Genomic DNA, 19,236 nt, shown 5'->3' on the forward strand with positions numbered 1-19,236 from the left:
GAGGAGCCACCGGCCCCTCCTCTTTCTATTGGGGAATCCCTCGCGGATTTCCCACTGGAACAATCGCGAGATGAGACTCTGCGACACGCGTTTGACCAAGTGAGAGTAATCGATGGTCAGACGCTCCAGCCGGGCGCCACCCCGTCCTTCCCCTATTTTTCCATTTTGAAGGATAGGTTATACCGAGTGACGCAGGACACTCAGACGAAAGAGCGAGTCACCCAATTGCTAATTCCAAAGAGCCGCTGGGAATTGGTATTTCAGGCGGCTCACTTTAATCCCATGGCTGGACACCTCGGGCAGGATAAGACACTCGCCCGGATAATGGGCGTTTTATTATTCTATTGGCCGGGGATTCGTGGCGACGTCCGTAAGTGGTGTACGGCGTGCCGCGAATGCCAGTTAGTAAATCCAGCGGCCATTCCAAAAGCGCCCTTGCGCCCCCTACCATTAATCGAGACCCTGTTCGAAAGAATTGGGATGGATCTCGTTGGGCCATTAGATCGGTCAACACGAGGGTACCACTTTATATTGGTTCTGGTGGACTATGCAACGCGATACCCGGAAGCGGTGCCTCGGCGCAATATCTCAGCACGCAGTATTGTGGAGGCCCTCTTCCACGTCATCTCCCGGGTTGGAATCCCGAAAGAGATTCTGACTGACCAAGGCACCTCGTTTATGTCACGAACACTGAGCGAACTGTATGGGCTACTGGGTATTAAGCCGATCCGCACCAGCGTTTATCACCCACAGACGGACGGTTTAGTTGAACGGTTCAACCACACACTCAAAAATATTATCAAAAAATTCGTAAGTGAGGACGCACGTAACTGGGATGAGTGGCTCGAACCCTTGTTGTTTGCAGTGCGAGAGGTCCCCCAAGCCTCCACAGGGTTCTCCCCGTTTGAATTATTATATGGGCGTAAGCCGCGCGGCATCTTGGATGTACTGCGGGAAAATTGGGAGGAGGGACCTTCACCGAGCAAAAACGAAATTCAGTACGTTATGGATCTGCGCGCAAAACTCCACACGCTCACCCACCTAACTCAGGAGAATTTGCGGCAGGCCCAGGAACGGCAAGCCCGCCTGTATAACAAGGGCACGCGCCTTAGAGAGTTCACTCCGGGAGATAAGGTACTCGTACTGTTGCCCACGTCGAGCTCCAAATTAATCGCCAAGTGGCAAGGACCCTTTGAGGTCACACGGCGAGTCGGGGACGTCGACTATGAGGTTAGGCGAACAGACAGGGAGGGGGCGCTACAGATCTACCACCTCAATCTGCTGAAACTCTGGAACGAGGAGGTCCCCGTGGCGTTGGTGTCGGTAGTTCCGGAGAAGGCGGAGCTGGGGCCGGAGGTCCAAAAAGGGTCATTGGCATCACGTACCTCTCCGGTCCCCTGTGGAGACCACCTCTCCCCGACCCAACTCACGGAGGTCGCCCAGTTGCAGGCCGAGTTTTCGGATGTGTTCTCGCCCCTGCCCGGTCGCACTAACCTCATAGAACACCACATAGAGACGCCCCTGGGGGTGGTAGTGCGGAGCCGTCCTTATAGATTACCCGAACACAAAAAAAAGGTGGTTCGGGAAGAACTTCAGGCCATGCTCGAAATGGGCATCGTCGAGGAGTCCCACAGTGACTGGAGCAGCCCGGTGGTCTTGGTTCCCAAGGCCGACGGCTCGGTCCGGTTCTGTGTGGACTATAGAAAAGTCAACGCGGTGTCTAAATTTGACGCGTACCCAATGCCTCGTATTGATGAGCTGCTCGATCGACTAGGCACGGCTCGCTTTTACTCGACACTGGATTTGACCAAGGGATATTGGCAGATCCCCTTGACTCCATTATCCCGGGAAAAAACGGCCTTTTCCACACCGTTCGGCTTACACCAGTTCGTCACACTTCCTTTTGGGCTGTTTGGGGCGCCCGCTACGTTTCAGCGGCTGATGGACCGGGTCCTCCGGCCCCACGCCACCTATGCAGCCGCTTACCTAGATGATATCATCACTTATAGTAATGATTGGCAGCGGCACCTACAACACCTGAGGGCCGTCCTTAGGTCGCTGAGGCGGGCGGGACTCACGGCCAACCCGAAGAAGTGTGCGATTGGGCGGGTGGAAGTCCGGTATCTGGGCTTCCACTTGGGCAACGGGCAGGTGCGTCCCCAAATTAATAAGACAGCAGCGATTGCGGCTTGCCCGAGGCCCAAGACCAAAAAGGGGGTGAGGCAGTTCCTGGGGCTGGCTACTATCGTAGGTTTATACCTAATTATTCGGACGTCACCAGCCCGCTGACTGACCTCACTAAAAAGGGGGCGCCAGATCCGGTCCAGTGGACGGAGCAGTGCCAGCGGGCTTTCTCTGAGGTAAAGGCTGCACTGTGTGGGGGGCCACTTTTACACTCCCCTGACTTCTCTCTCCCTTTTGTGTTGCAGACCGATGCGTCGGACAGAGGGCTGGGGGCCGTTTTGTCCCAGCAGGTGGAGGGGGAGGACCGCCCGGTCCTGTACATCAGCCGGAAGCTGTCAGTGCGTGAGGGGCGCTACAGCACAATTGAAAAAGAGTGCCTGGCGATTAAGTGGGCGGTCCTCGTCCTCCGTTACTACCTGCTGGGGCGCTCTTTCACTCTCTGTTCGGACCACGCGCCCCTCCAGTGGCTCCACCGCATGAAGGATGCCAACGCGCGGATCACCCGTTGGTATCTGGCACTCCAACCCTTCAACTTCAAGGTGGTCCACAGGCCGGGGGCGCAGATGGTCGTGGCAGACTTCCTCTCCCGTCGGGGGGGGGGGAGATGGGGGTATGTGGCAGTGGGGGTGTGGTCAAGCGCCGGTCTGTGACAGGAGGGCGGAGTCAGGGAAGGTAAGTGGCAGAATCTCTACACCTCACTGCAATTAACCTGTGTTTGTGTGTGACCGCGCCCTATTTAAGGAGGGAGAGCAAGGGCAGAGGGGCTGATCCCGACACCAGATGCCGGTCGTGTGTGTGCATCTGTGTGAAATGTGTTGTTAGACTGAAAAGTGTGGCAATAAAAGCAGTAATTGACAAACCTGATCTCTGTCCTGCCGTCCTCTGTGCTCCACCCTTAGTTGAAAGTGTTACAGTAATGTATATATTCGCAGTCATATAATAGTATTACATATACAACCCCTGGCAAAAAATATGGAATCACTACTCTTGGATGTTGATTCAGCTGTTTTACTTCGTAGCAAAAAAAACTAAATCACAGATATGACACAATTATTTTATTTAACAGCTAAACATTCTGGCTTTGTAAGCTATACCTCAAAAAATTAAATGAAATTGTTCTAATTAATGCCACATTTTTTTAATATCAAGTAGAGGAAAAAATTATGGAATCATGAACCAAATAAATAAATAAATAAATAATCACAATTAGTACTTTGTTGCACCTCCTCTGGCTTTTATGACAGCTTGAATTCTTTGAGGCATGGACAATAATGAAAAACAATATTCTTTATCAGTCAGGTTCCAACTTTCTCGTATAGCAGTTGACAGATCAGCTTTGCAGGATGGAGCCTTATCATTTTTTTCAATTTCCACCATTAATTTTCAATTGGATTGAGATCTGGACTGTTTGCTGGCCATGTCATTCAGTTGATATGCCTTTCCTGAAGAAAAGTTTTAATGCTCTTTGCTCTGTGGTACGACGCATCATCATCCTGAAAAATGACCATCACCAAAAGTACTTTCGATTGATGGAATTTGAAAAAAAGTGTCCAAAATTTCAATTTACAACTGTGCATTTCAATTTACACCTGTGCATGAGGTAATGACTGCCATCTCCCCAGGTCCTTTACCTGACATGCAACCCCATATCATAAATGACTGGAAATTTGCTTGTTTTCTTCAGGCAGTCATCTTTATATGTTTCACTGGAATGGCACCAAACAAGTTCCAGCATCATCTACTTGGCCAATACAGATTCGTGATTCATCACTGAATATCACTTTCATCCAATCATCCACAGTACATGACTGCTTCTCTTTAGCCCACTGTAACCTTGTTTTCTTCTGTTTAGTTGTTAATGATGCTTTACCTTTGGCTTTTCTGTATGTAAATCCCATTTCTTTCAGTTGATTTCTTACAGTTCAGTCACAAGAGGCTGTAGCCACTAGAAGAAGAACTTTATTCATCACAGGCTTGTGAAATTCCTCTCTACATCACTCATCTGAAGCAGTGAACACACGAGTGCGCGCGCGCACACACACATACCCAGAGCAGTGGGCAGCCATGCTAGCAGTGCCCGGGGAGCAGTTGGGAGTTAGGTGCCTCGCTCGAGGGCACTTCAGCCCAAGGCCGTCCCATATTAACCTAACTATGTCATTGTGTTGCAAGAATGAGGGTAACAAACACGCACTGCGCATAAGTACTACAAATCACCAGAACGGTGAATCATGATCTCGTGATATGAACAGTTGATCTCGCATTACCATCGTGTTAAGAATGTGCTGAAGAACTTTTATTTTGAAATGCTGACTGACTACATCACACTAATCAGCTTTTTTCTTTCGGTTAATCGGTTCACGACGGCTTAGCTCAAGCATATTTGTTATTCATTAGCAGTTATTGCTCTGAGCGTGCGCAGAAAACACACCTGACTGAGAAAATGCTGCAGGTGAAAAAAATTATTTAATCCTTTACGCAGTGATACCGTTCTGTAACAGAATAAACATTCACACAGAAGGGGGTTTTGTCTACAAGTATAATAATGTTCTGTTTTCGGTGCTGTTCTGCAGTTATTTATTGCAGGGAGGATTAATAGGGCTATAAAATAGCAGGATCAGGACCTTTCAGGAAGCTGGACACTGTAGGTGGTGTTCAAAGATCTGTTTATTTCACAAAATGTGCACCTCTGTTTAATGTTATGATGAACAAATGCATCAGAGTTTTGTTTTTGTGGCTACTGCCTCATATAGAGGCTGTAGCCAATATGTCATCGTGCTGCAAGAATGAGTGTAACAATAGCGCGCTGCACATACGCATACATGTCTTCCGATTAAAATGGCTGGTGAGTGTATATAATTCGGTTCACCATTTGAAATAAATGGACTAGACTAAAGAAATCGCTTTCAGACATGTTTATGCTTATTACCGAGGGAATGTGTGTTCCTATTTTCAAATATACTCCAGGTTGTCCCCCTTTCCTCGCCTTCTTTGGCTAGTGGTCCCATGTGTTATGTAGATGTGACGCACTTCCCAGTTGTTGCAGGAAGTTGTCGAAAAGAGTATTGAGACCACTGAGCTCTAGCACCAGGCCTTTTCCGGGAAATAAGAGTTTCGGTCATGGCGACAGCATGTGTATGTCAGTCTCGGCTCGGAGGTTTCAGTTTCGAAAACTGTAAGAGGTAAGAGTAGAATAATATAAAGTACAGACACTTGGTATAGTTTACTTCTGTGATTTTTAAATTGTTCATTTTTTAATTACGCTTCATTTTTGTCGCTACTACCTCAGAGTAAATATATATGCTATATTTACTGTATGGACATGGTATCAGAAAACAATTTTATTTATAAGCAGTAGCCACATGTATCCATAGGGTACCTTTTTTCCCCCCATTTCTTTTGTTGTGCATTTTCGATTTTCAAGGCATATTGCTTTGAGTTTCCTGTCCTGATGCTTTGATGTCTTCCTTGGTCTACCTGTAGGTTTCCCTTTTACAACCTTCCCATTTTGTTTAAGCTTGCTCCAAATCTTAGACACAGCTGACTGGGAACAACCAACATCTTTTACCACACCCCATGCTGAATTACCTTCTTTAAGGAGTCTTATAATCCCTTCTATTCATGACAACGGCAGTTGTCATGAACACTTTAGCACTCAAGTTTCCATCAATGAAGAGTTTATAACATCAGCGACACTGACTTCATGTTAAAACTGTTCTAGTCATGTTGTCTGTTGTTGCCCAAATGAGGATGGGTTCCCTACAGGCTACGTTTACATTACGTCGAATCAGCGGATCATCAGATTAACGTTCTTAAAACGATTCGCGTTGACACTAAAACCGTTAGCCGTGCACACAGCAACACCAATACACGGATACGCTCGGCTCCGCAGGCATCCTGCGCTCCAAATCACTCCGCCCTGAACAGCGAGTGCCCTCTGGAGGGTGCGCACTCCGGCCCTGCGCAGCTCACACAGCGCGCGAGTGAAGTGCACAAGCCACGATTCGGGACTGAGCCGCTGTGTGTGAGATCCCAGCGCATATCACTTACTACTTGCAAGTGGAAGGATGGCAAGCCTAAAGACAATCATAACTACACAATGGGCAGTATTTGCATCAGTATTTGCAGTATTTTCATACTTTTATACTCTTTAATGAAAGGTGATACAAGGCGGAAGTCCGCGCCGTTTTTCAGCAGTCGCGTCACATGACCAACGCTAGCGAATCAGGAAGGTGGATGTCACAGTGACGTTGTCCAATGAGGACGCCAGCTAGAGCTCAGCACAGCGTATTCGCGTATCTCAATGTTTACACAGCACCGGACCAGATACGATCTAGATTGAATACGTGGACGCTGGCGGATTCCCGTTTCCCGGCTTTTCCAGGTGGTTTAATGTAAACGGACAGTGCATCCGCGAAGAAAACGAGACAGATACGGTCTAATGTAAACGTAGCCTTAGAGTCTGGTTCCTCTCGAGGTTTCTTCCTCACGTCGTCTGAGGGAGTTTTTCCTTGCCACAGGCTTGCTCATTGGAGATCTATTTGGAATAAAATTAGCTCATGTTTTAAGTCATTCAAATTCTCTAAAGCTGCTTTGCGACAATGCTTATTGTTAAAAGCACTATACAAATAAACTTGACTTCCATTGTTTCAACTGACAGCTCTCTTGCTGGGGCCATATTTCCTGTCAATCAGCCAGGTGCAACAGCTCGTTAAGGTTTACAAGCACTCTTAACTGCAGACTAATTAGCTTATTTAGGCTTGTGCGGGTATTTATTTTAGGAATGCAAGTTATAGGGTGACTCCATAATTTTTTCAAGATTCAAAGATTCTTTATTGTCAATTTACTATATATCCAGGGCATATAGGAGAATCGAAATGCCGTTTTTCTCTCACCTTACTTGTAAAAAACAGATAAAGATTACACACACACACACACACACACACACACACACAAAGAAAAACAATATATAAATACACTCAAAAATCAAACAATGTGCAAAATAGCAGTAGTGCAAAACAGTACAGTAACGGAGAAGGTGCTAGAAGAGCAGCTTATGAGGTGTATATGACAGTAGTGCAAATGAGCAATAGCAGCAGATACAGCAGTAATGCTAATGTTTGTGGTCTCGTCTCGTCTTCATCCGCTTATCCGGGGCTGGGTCGCGGAGGCAGCAGTCTGAGCATGGAAGCCCAAACTCCCCTCTCCCCAGACACCTCGGCCAGCTCCTCGGGAAGAACACCAAGGTGTTCCCAGGCCAGCCAAGAAACATAGTCCCTCCAGCGTGTCCTGGGTCTTCCCCAGGGCCTCCTCCCAGGGGGACATGCCTGGAACACCTCCCCAGGGAGGCATCCAGGAGGCATCCGAAAGAGATGCCCAAGCCACCTCAGCTGAGTCCTCTCGATGTGGAGGAGCAGCGGCTCTACTCTGAGCTCCTCCCGAGTGACTGTGCTTCTCACTCTAAGGGAGCGCCCAGCCACCCTGTGAAGGAAACTCATTTCGGCCACTTGTATCCGCGATCTTGTTCTTTTGGTCATTACCCAAAGCTCATGACCATAGGTGAGAGTCGGAACATAGATCGACCAGTAAATCTTGAGCTTCGCCTTTTGGCTCAGCTCCTTCTTCACTACAACGGACTGGTAAAGCAACCGCGTCACTGCGGAGGCTACACCAATCCGCCTGTCGATCTCACACTCTATCCTTCCCTCACTCGTGAACAAGATCCCGAGATACTTAAACTCCTCTACTTGAGGCAGGACTTCTCCACCAACCTGGAGATGGCAAGCCACGCTTTTCCGGTCGAGAACCATGGCCTCGGACTTGGAGGTGCTGATTCTCATCCCAGCCGCCTCACACTCAACTGCAAACCGCCCCAGTGCATACTGAAGGTCCTGGTTTGAAGAAGCCAAAAAGCAGAGATGAAATCCTGTGGTTCCCAAAACAGTATTCCCCCCAGCCCCTGACTGCGCCTAGAAATTCGGTCCATAAAAATTATGAACAGAACCGGTGTCAAAGGGCAGCCCTGCCGGAGTCCAACATGCACTGGGAACAGGTCTGACTTACTGCCGGCAATGCGAACCAGACTCCTGCTCCGTTCGTACAGGGACTGGACAGCCCTTAGCAAAGAGCCCCGAACCCCATACTCCCGAAGCACGCCCCACAGAATACCACAAGGGACACAGTCGAATGCCTTCTCCAGATCCACAAAGCACATGTGGACTGGTTGGGCAAACTCCCATGAACCCTCAAGCACCCTATGAAGGGTATATAGCTGGTCCAGTGTTCCACGACCAGGACGAAAACCGTATTGTTCCTCTTGGATCCAAGGCTCGACTATTGGCCGAATTCTCCTCTCCAGTACCCTGGAGTAAACCTTCCTGGGGAGGCTGAGAAGTGTGATTCCCCTATAATTGGAGCACACTCTCCGGTCCCCTTTCTTAAAAAGAGGGACCACCACCCTGGTCTGCCACTCCAGAGGCGCTGTCCCCAACCACCACGCAATGCTGCAGAGGCATGTCAGCCAAGACAGCCCCACAACATCCAGAGACTTGAGATACTCAGGGCGGATCTCATCCACCCCCAGTGCTTTGCCACCGAGGAGCTTGCAAACCACTTCAGTGACTTCGGCTTGGGTAATGGATGAGTCCACCTCCGAGTCATCAGCCTCCACTTCCTCGATGGAAAACGTGATGGTGGGATTGAGGAGATCCTCTAAGTATTCCTTCCACCACCCGATAACGTCCCCAGTCAAGGTCAACAGCTCCCCACCCGCACTGTAAACAGTGTTGGCAGGGTACTGCTTCCCCCTCCTGAGGCGCCGGACGGTTTGCCAGAATTTCTTCAAGGCTGACTGATAGTCCTCCTCCATGGTCTCACTGAACTCCTCCCAGTTCCGAGTTTTTGCCTCCACAACTGCCTGAGCTGTGGCATGCCTGGCCTGCCGATACCAGTCAGCTGCCTCAGGAGTCCCGGAGGCCAACATGGCCCGATAGGACTCCTTCAGCTTGACGGCATCCCTTACTGGAAGGTGTCCACCACCGGGTTCGGGGATTGCCGCCATGACAGGCACCGGAGACCTTGCGGCCACAGCTCCGAACAGCCACATCTACAATGGAGGTAGAGAACATGGTCCACTCGGACTCAATGTCCCCCGCCTCCCTCGGAAGCTGGGAGAAGCTCTCCCGGAGGTGGGAGTTAAAGACCTCCCCAACAGAGTGCTCGGCCAGACATTCCCAGCAGACCCTCACCATACGTTTGGGCCTGCCAGGTCTGTCCGGCTTCCTCCTCCGCCAGCGGATCCAACTCACCACCAGGTGGTGATCAGTTGACAGCTCAGTCCCTCTCTTCACCCGAGTGTCCAAGACATAGGGCCAGAGATCAGATGAAATGACAACAAAGTCGATCATCAACCTCCGACCTAAGGTGTCCTGGTGCCACGTGCACTTATGGACACCCCTATGCTCGAACATGGTGTTCGTTATGGACAAACCGTGACTAGCACAGAAGTCCAATAACAAAACACCACTCGGGTTCAGATCGTGGAGGCCGTTCCTCCCAATCATGCCCCTCCAGGTGTCACTGTCGTCGCCCACGTGAGCATTGAAGTCCCCCAGTAGAACAATGGAATCCCCAGTCTGAGCACCTCTCAGTACCTTTCCCAGGGACTCCAAGAAGGCCGGATACTCTATACTGCTATTCAGCCCGTAGGCACAAACAACAGCGAGAGCCCTTTCCCCGACCCGAAGGCACAGAGAGGCGACCCTCTCGTTCACTGGGGTAAACTCCAACACATGGTGGCTGAGCTAGGGAGCTATAAGCAAGCCCACCACTGCTCACTGTGGGCGACTCCAGAGAAGTGGAGAGTCTGGCCCCTCTCGAGGAGCTGGGTTCTGGAGCCCAAGCTGTGCGTGGAGGTGAGCCCGACTATCTCTAGCCGGTACCTCTCAACCTCCGGTTCGTCCCCCCCCCAGCGAAGTGACATTCCATGTCCCAACAGCTAGCCGCTGTGTTCGGGGATCAGGTTGTCGAGGCCCCTGCCTTCGACTGCCACCCAATCCACACTGCACCGGCCCCCTACGGCTACCTCTGTGGGTGGTGAACCCACAGGAGGTCGGGCCCATGTCACCGCTTCAGGCTGAGCCTGTTCGGACCCCGTGGGCAAAAGCCCGGCCACCAGGTGCTCGCATATGAGCCCCAACCCCGGGCCTGGATCCAGGGTGGGGCCCCGGCTGCGCCATACTGGGCAACATCACGGTTCTTGTTCTTTTAATATCCATAAGGGGTTTGGTGAACTGCTCTTGGTCTGGCCCGTCACCTAGGACCTGTCTGCCTTGGGAGACCCTAACAGGGGCGTAATGCCTCTGACAACATAGCTCCTAGGATCATTCAAGCACACAAACCCCTCCACCACAATAAGGTGGCAGTTCTAGGCGGGGACGAGTGTGATGTGCAAATGGATGCGGTAGTTTTCTTGTGTGAATGAATGTGTTACAGACCAGGGGTATGGGGTAGATAGTGGACAGAGTTCAGCATCCTGACAGCCTGGTGGATGAAGCTGTTTAGCAGTCTTGTGGAGCGGGCCCGGAGGCTCCGGTACCTTTTCCCTGAGGTCAGGAAGCTGAAGAGTGAGTGTGAAGGGTGGGAGATGTCACCAGCGATGCTGATGGCTCTGCGGGTGAGAAGGGAGCGATAGATGTCCGTAAGGGAGGGCTGAGGGGTACCGATGAGCTTGCTGGCCGTGTTCACTATGCGTTGCAGAGTCTTCTGGCAGGAGGCACTGCAGCCTCCGTACCACACAGTGATGCAGCCAGTGAGGACACTCTTAATGGTGCCCCTGTAAAATGAGCACATGATGGGGGGTGGGACTCGTGCACTCCTCAGTTTGTGGAGGAAATAGAGGCAAGTTTGAGCCTTCTTGGCCAGCGATGTGGTGTGTTACAGTTTGGCTCTGAACCATGACAAAAATGGAGACAACACGAGGGGTAACAACAATAAATAATTTATTTACAAAAAGTAGATCTACAAAGTAAAATAACACAAAATGCCTCAGCCATCGCTCTGGCCTGCTGCAGCACAAGCCACCCAGACAGCTCTCACAGGCGGAGTGAGTGGGGAAAGAAGAGACCATGACACTCCAGCAAACTGGACTATAAAGGTACACCGGGCCCAGGTGTAACAATCAGTCTAAATGCCTGCAACACACACAAGACAAAGGACAGGGACCCCTAGTGCCCCGGTGGAGCCCTGCAGTCTAATAGGGCAATGGCAATGGCACCCATGATAGAGGGGCCGTGACATACCCCCTCCCATAAGAGCAGGGTTCCCACTGGGCACTCAAAACTCAACAAACAAGGGTTAACAAAACCCACCCCAATCATGAAACATTTTTCCCCTCACAGAAATACTATAAAGAAAGAAAGTTTATACTACCTGGCATTTAATTGTGCAAAACTCACCAACCTAAAAAAGGTTTCACATAGCCACCCTACCATCTCCACCCAACTACCCAGCAACCCCGGCGCCTGGGGAAGCAAAGTTTAAGAATAGAAAGGGAAAGGGACAGAGGACATGGAAAACAATTTCAAGGACATACTGTCCTTGACAGAGCATCGGCTACAATATTTTCTGTGCCTTTAATATGGCGGATATCCAAAGAATAGGATTGTAAAAACAGAAACCAATGCATCAGTCTTCGGTTGGGACAAGGCAAAGAATGAAGAAAAGTGATGGAATTGTGATCTGTGTAGACCACCAAAGGAACACCAGAATCAACATAAACACCAAAGTGTTGTACCGCCCACACCAAAGAAAGTGTCTCCTTTTCAATAACAGAATAGTGCAACTGATAAGAATTAAATTTCCGTGAAAAATAGCTTACGGGACGCTCCACACCATCACCCTCAGTTTGAAATAACACAGCTCCAGCGCCAACATCACTCGCATCCACCTGCAGCGTGAATGGCTCATCCAGACAGGGAGCTGCTAGAACAGGAGGAACACACAAGAGACCTTTCACATTATCAAATGCTTGTTGACAGAGCATGGACCAGATGCACTTAGCCTTAGCTTTTAACAGATACATCAGGGGTGCCACCACAGTTGAAAAGTTCTTACAAAAACTGTGGTAGTAACCTATCAACCTGAGAAAACGCATGAGCTCCTTCTTAGTTGCAGGCACAGGGTACTGCTCAATAGCTGCAACCTTGGCCTGCACTGGATGCACCTGTACCTGACCAACTTGCCTGCCGAGATAAGTGACAGTGGCCCTGGCGAACTCACACTTTGCCAGGTTAACTGTCAAATTCGCTGCATGCAAGCGATCAAACAGCTGCCGGATACGTTCCAAGTGCACTTCCCAAGTATCACTGTAGATCACCACATCATCCAAGTACACAGCACATCCCTTGAGACCAGACACCACCATATTCATTAGGCACTGAAATGTAGCTGGCGCATTCCGTAAACCAAAACTCATAACAGAGTAAGAAAACAAACCAAAAGGTGTAATAAAAGAAGAAATCTCTCTGGCTCTGGCAGTCAAATGGTCCTTTTCCACTACCCTTTTTCAGCTCACTTCAGCTCGCTTCAGCTCACTTCAGCCCGACACGGCTTGCATTTTGACTACCTTAGAGCAGCACGACTCAGCTCGCTTCAGCCCTGCTTAGCACCCAAAACTCGCACGGTTTTGGAGTGGGGCTGAAGCAAGCTAAACCGAGCCGAGTGGGGCTAGGGGCGTGAGCAGACACTCCCCTGTGCACTGATTGGTGAGGAGGAGTGTCCTCACATGCCCACACACGCCCCGCGAGCACGCTGGGATCTGTAAACACCGTAAACCCGGAAGAAGAAGAATTACGAGAATTTCTGAAGCCTTATGCGCCTCGCCCCATCTATACGCTCTTGCCAGTATCTGTTGGCGTTGTCGGTGACAACAAGCCACAGCACCAAGACCAGCAACACTAACGACTCCATGTTTATTGTTTACTATCCGGGTCATGAGACTACCGCTTAAAAGATCACTGATGTCACTGTTTGCGCCGCCTAACGACATCACGTGACATCCACCCACTTTCGCTAACTCCACCCAATGTGCCCACCCACTTCCAGCCAGCACGGTTCACGGTTGTAGTCAAAATGCAACTCCAACAGCCCCGCTCAGCTCGACTCAGCCCGACTCAGCACGGCACGGCTCAGCCCAACTCAGCCGCGTTGGTAGTGGAAAAGCGGCAATAGGGACTTGCCAGTAGCCTTTGAGCAAATCAAACTTACTAACAAACCAAGCAGCCCCCACCTGGTCAACACAGTCCTCCATCCGAGGAAGGAGGTATGCATCAGGTTTAGTGACCAAATTAACTTTGCGGTAATCTGTGCAGAATCTAGGGCTTCCATCAGCTTTATCAACAAGCAAACAAGGCGACGCCCAACTAGAAAGGGAAGGCTGAGCAATATTATTCTCAAGCATGTATTTAACTTCATTCTTCATCACACGTCTTTTTTCATCAGATACCCTGTAGAAACACTGTCGAATTGGCTGAGAATCACCTACATCAACGCCATGCTCAATTAGGTGTGTATGAGTTGGAACATCACTAAATAAACACAAATATTCTCTAAAAAGAGCAGACAATTGAACAGAATGCTCCGGGGACAGATGCCCAAGTACGAACTCAAGGCTAGACAATGTTTCAGAGTTCCTGAGCCTACCCTGCAACCTCCTCTCATCAGGTGCAGTCACACCATCATCATCCAGCACAGCCAGACTGCTAGACACATACCCCCTCACTGTATCTGCCATTAACACTGGATTAGCAGTCTGCTGCTGGGCATTCCCTCCCCCTACAGAAAACTGTGCCACACGGTTGTAATATGGCTTCAGTAGGTTAACGTGGCACAGCTGAGTTTTCCTCCTACACCCTGAAGTCTGAAGCAGATAATTTAAGTCAGAGGTTTGACGGAGTACAATAAAGGGGCCATGAAATTTAGCTTGAAAAGGGGAACCAATAACAGGTAATAAGGCTAGAACCTGATCACATGGGCAAAACTGACGGACCTCAGCCGTTTCATTTTAACCTGGGAGGAGGCCAGCCTCTCCTTAGCCAACTCACCAGCCACAAACAGCCGATGCCGGAAACCATTGATGTAATGGATCAAATTCTGTGGAGGTTCAGATAAAGTTACAGAGTCACAAAGTATATCCAGAGGCCCACGCACAGTATACCCAAACACCAGCTCATTTGGGCTAAAACCAGTGCTCTCTTGAACAACCTGTCTAGCTGCTAACAGCAAACAGGGCAACCCCTGTTCCCAATCCTGCTGAAGCTCAACACAATAACTACGCAACATAGACTTCAGGGTTTGATGAAACCTCTCCCCCTGACTTTGTGCGTGATATGCCGAAGCCTGGTTATGTTTCACTCGGAGCTGCTTTACACCTGAGAAAACAAATGTGATGAAAAATTTGAACCCTGATCACTCTGTATAATTTTTGGAATCCCAAAGATGGCAATAAACTGTGTAAGTGCCTTAACCACTGACTTGGTAGTAATGGCACGAAGTGGATATGCAACAGGATATCTAGTGCTCGGACACATCACAGTTAACATGTATTTACTCCCTGACTTAGATTGAGGCAAGGGGCCAACACAGTCGATTATGAGATGTTCAAAAGGTTGTGCTAATACAGGAATGGGAACAAGAGGAACTGGCTTAATGACCTGATTGGGCTTTCCTGTGACCTGACATATGTGACATGTTTTAATATACTGAGAAACATCCCACTTCAACTTTGGCCAAAAGAAATACCTCATAATGTATTCATAGGTCTTTTGGACGCCAAGATGTCCTAATTGATCATGTGATGTTCTCAGTACTTCTTGACGAAACTTTGCCGGGAGCACAATATGGAAAACGGGATTCCCCACAAAATTCTCCCCCAGTGGAGCCCATTTCCTTACCAACAGCCCACCTTGCAAAATGTATCCTTTGACAGCACTCTTTCCATCAACCTCCGACAGCACTTGATCAAACAGCTTACCAAGGGCAGGGATCAGCCTGCTGCTCTGCTGCCAGTTCACTGCGTGACACAGACAACAAAGACCCTGGCACAGACACAGCAAAATCCACATCCCCCTTAACACAGCTCTGCTCTGGCTTCAGCTCAGACTGCGCACGACCCATAGCACGGGTAACAGCACAAGCTGTAAATACATTAGGAAAGTTCTGTGAGTTAGGTCAGGCATATCCAAAACAGGAAACATGGTTACAATGGGAGATGGTAAATCAGCCCATACCCGACTACCCGCCAAGCTGTTACCTAAAAGGACATGCACCCCTTTGATAGGCAGAGCAGGTCGGACACCCATAGACACTTCCCCCTGAACTAAACCACAGTCAAGTACAAACTTATGTACTGGAACAGACAACACATTCAGCCCCATGCCTCGCATCAAAATCATGTCCCCTGTATCAGAACTCTGAGAAAATGGCAACACAGAGCTTACCACAAATGAATCAAATGTACCCGTATCCCTCAGTATTTTAACCGATACCTTAGCATCACCTCCCACTACTGATGCGTAACCATCAGACAGAAATGCTGAGAAATGTGGTCGCTCCAAAACACCATCAAAAGCTTTCTCCTGCTGACAAGGAAAAACAGAGGGAGACACAGGCCGAGCACAGGGAATACCAACATCGAGAGTGTCAAGGGATGTAGTTCTAACTGGAACAGCCAGCGCATTAGGTTTAACCTGTCCAAAAACAGTATTCTTAGCAGTTAACTTAACTGGGCATTCAGCTTTCCAATGTCCCCTACCTTTACAGTAGTTACATATCTTATTTGGATCAAATGATGGTGGACCCTTAGCAGCCCTGTTCAACTTACCCTGATGAATCTTCATACCATCATCCCAACGCTTACCTGCCTGGAATCTATGGAAGCCATCAGTGTCATCATGGGCTCTATATACATGTTCACGGTGTGTTAATACATACTCATCAACCAGGGTGGCAGCCTCAGCAGCAGTCTTCACCTTGTGTTCACTTAAATAAGTAGCTATGTGACCTGGAACTGAGTTTTTAAATTGCTCCAAAACAATTAAGTCACACAGTGCCTCATATGACTGAACGTTTAGAGAAGAACACCACCGATTAAAGTGCGTTGTTAAATCCCTGGCGAATTCCATATGCGTCTGCCTACCAGTTTTCTCCCAAGTTCTAAATTTTAAACGGTAAGCTTCAGGAACTAATTCGAATGTTTTTAACACCGCTGCCTTCACTGACACAAACTTGACTTTCGGCTACAGTGAGAGCAGAATAGGCTTCCTGAGCTCTCCCAGTCAACATACACTGCAATAGTAAAGTGCGCTCAGCATCTAACCAATGCCTGTCAACTGCTACTCTCTCAAACAGGGAGAAAAAAAAAAGTATCTGGGTCACGCTCAGAAAATGGTGGAACCAAGTGCAAATTAGTTCTAATATCAAAAGTACGCGCTGAAGAATCATGGCGCTCGGTGGTGGGTACTAACACCATATACCGCAAGCCTGGTTGGCAACCGGCAATTGGCGACCCCCCTGGAGCCTTGGCTGTGCTCCCACCGATAACGCCACACTACAAGCCACCCCCCAGGACGAACTCCAAAAGGAATTCGCCCCTGCACCTAACAAGGACCAGACAGTGATTAACAATAACTGCACAACAAGCCCCAGAACCCAGTTACAAACAAATAGGCCTATCACCAAACAACTAACTAACAATACAAACTCTGCACAATCAAATATTTATTCACCAGATAATATAACAGACTTACTCATACCAAATAACAGTACAGAAAACTTTTACTTACCCTTTCAATATGTCCCCACAAACAAACAGCTACACATGTTTTCCTGAACAATGCTACAGCTGACCGGCTACTACATGCTAACGTCACGCGGCCTAGGCTACTACTCCATTCATAAATTTAGCAGACTGTAACACAAACAAACCAGGTTCTACTCTACGAGCCCCCACTTGTCACAGTTTGGCTCTGAACCATGACAAAAATGGAGACAACACGAGGGGTAACAATAATAATAATAAATAATTTATTTACAAAAAATAGATCTACGAAGTAAAATAACACAAAACGCCTCAGCCATCGCTCTGGCCTGCTGCAGCACAAGCTACCCAGACAGCTCTCACAGGCGGAGTGAGCGGGGAAAGAAGAGACCATGACACTCCAGCAAACTGGACTATAAAGGTACCAGGTGTAACAAGCAGTCTAAATCCCTGTAACACACACACACACACACACACACACACACACACACACACACACACACACAAGACAAAGGACAGGGACCCCTAGTGCCCCGGTGGAGCCCTGCAGTCTAATAGGGCAATGGCAATGGCACAGGCACCCATGATAGAGGGTCCGTGACAGGTGTTGTTGAACCAGGAGAGATCCTCAGCAATGTGTACCCCTAGGAATTTGGTGCTGCTCACACTCTCCACTGCAGCCTGGTCAGAGGGGGATGCTGTGAGTGACCTCTCCTGAAGTCGACTACAATCTCTTTGGTCTTCTCCACGTTCAGGAAGAGATTGTTGTCTTTACTCCACTCGACCAGTTGGCTCACCTCATTCCTGTAGTTGGCTTCATCGTTGTTAGTGATGAGGCCCACCACAGTTGTGTCATCCGCAAACTTGATGATGTGGTTGGTGCTGTAGATTAGTACACAGTCATGGGTCAGCAGGGTGAAGAGCAGCAGGCTGAGCACACACCCTTGTGGGGCCCCTGTGCTCAGCATGATGATCCTGGAGGCGTTACTGCCGACCTGCACATTCTGTGGCCTCCCTGTAAGAAAGTCCAGCACTCAGTTACAAAGAGAGGTGTTGAGTCCCAAATGTCTGAGTTTTTGTATTAGCTGCTGGGGAATGATTGTGTTGAATGCCGAACTGTAATCCAAGAACAGCATTCGCACATAGGTGTTCTTTGAGTCGAGGTGAGTGAGGACTGGGTGTAGAGCAGTGGAGATAGTGTCCTCTATGGACCTGTTTGACCTATATGCAAACTGGAATGGGTCATGAGAGGGCGGGAGAATGGACCTGATCTTCTGCATGACCAGTCGCTCAAAGCACTTCATGATGATGGAAGTCAGTCCTACGGGCCGATAGTCATTATAGTTGGATGGGAGGGGCTTCTTTGGCACTGGTATTATGGTTGTAGCTTTGAAACACGTGGGGACAACAGCTTGGTTCAGGGAGATGTTAAAGATGTCAGCGAGGACATCCCTGAGCTCCATGGCACATAAAAAAAATATGTGCCATTAATTACAACAATTTAATTTAATTTGAGGTATATTTTACAAAGTCAGAATGTTCAACTGTTAAATAAAATAATTTTGTCATATCTGTGATTTTTTTTTTGCTACAAAGTAAAACAGCTGAATAAACATCCACCAAGAGTAGTGACTCCATATTTTTTTGCCAGGAGTTGTAAAAGTATCGTGTAGTATGGTAGTCAGATTATGCAAAAGTATACGCAAGTTAGGCCATTATGGCAATGGATGTGTACACATCTGTCTGGACTTCATGTTTGTTTATTCTTTTTAACAACAAATGCAGTGTTTGCACGCAAAACCCAGGCCAATCTGAGTGACTATTCAGAGTAATTAAATCAATCTAACAGGGCACAACTGGGCAACAAAAACCACCTGTCAGTCATATGTTCCAATATTTTTGATCACAAGAAAAATGGTTCAGTTAGAATTATGATTTAAGCTTCATAAAAGGATAATCATTAAGGTTTTCAGATGATTAAAAGGGTAATGAAGAATAGTTTATATATTATTTAAAAAAAATGCATAAACGTTGTAATTTAATTTTGTGGTGAGAAACCTCTCTTCTGCACTGTATGTCTCTTGATCTCAACAATGAAATCTAATCATGTACATCATATGCTAGTATGAGCAAACCAAGACTTCCTAAAACACCACTGAATTCTCATCTGTTTGGACATTAGTTACGTGTCTCTCTTCACCTGTGTATGCATTGTCTTATGATCAAAGATAGGATTCAGC

The 19,236-nt window shown here is 48.3% G+C and overlaps 1 protein-coding gene across 2 annotated transcripts in view; it reads right to left on the reverse strand.

Moving 5' to 3' along the window:
* Nucleotides 1-19,236, reverse strand: part of vps13c (vacuolar protein sorting 13 homolog C) — a 353,158-nt gene that overhangs the window by 29,232 nt on the left and 304,690 nt on the right. The window lies entirely within an intron of this gene.

The sequence above is a fragment of the Neoarius graeffei genome, chromosome 15, assembly GCF_027579695.1.
Source record: "Neoarius graeffei isolate fNeoGra1 chromosome 15, fNeoGra1.pri, whole genome shotgun sequence".
NCBI lineage: Eukaryota > Metazoa > Chordata > Actinopteri > Siluriformes > Ariidae > Neoarius > Neoarius graeffei.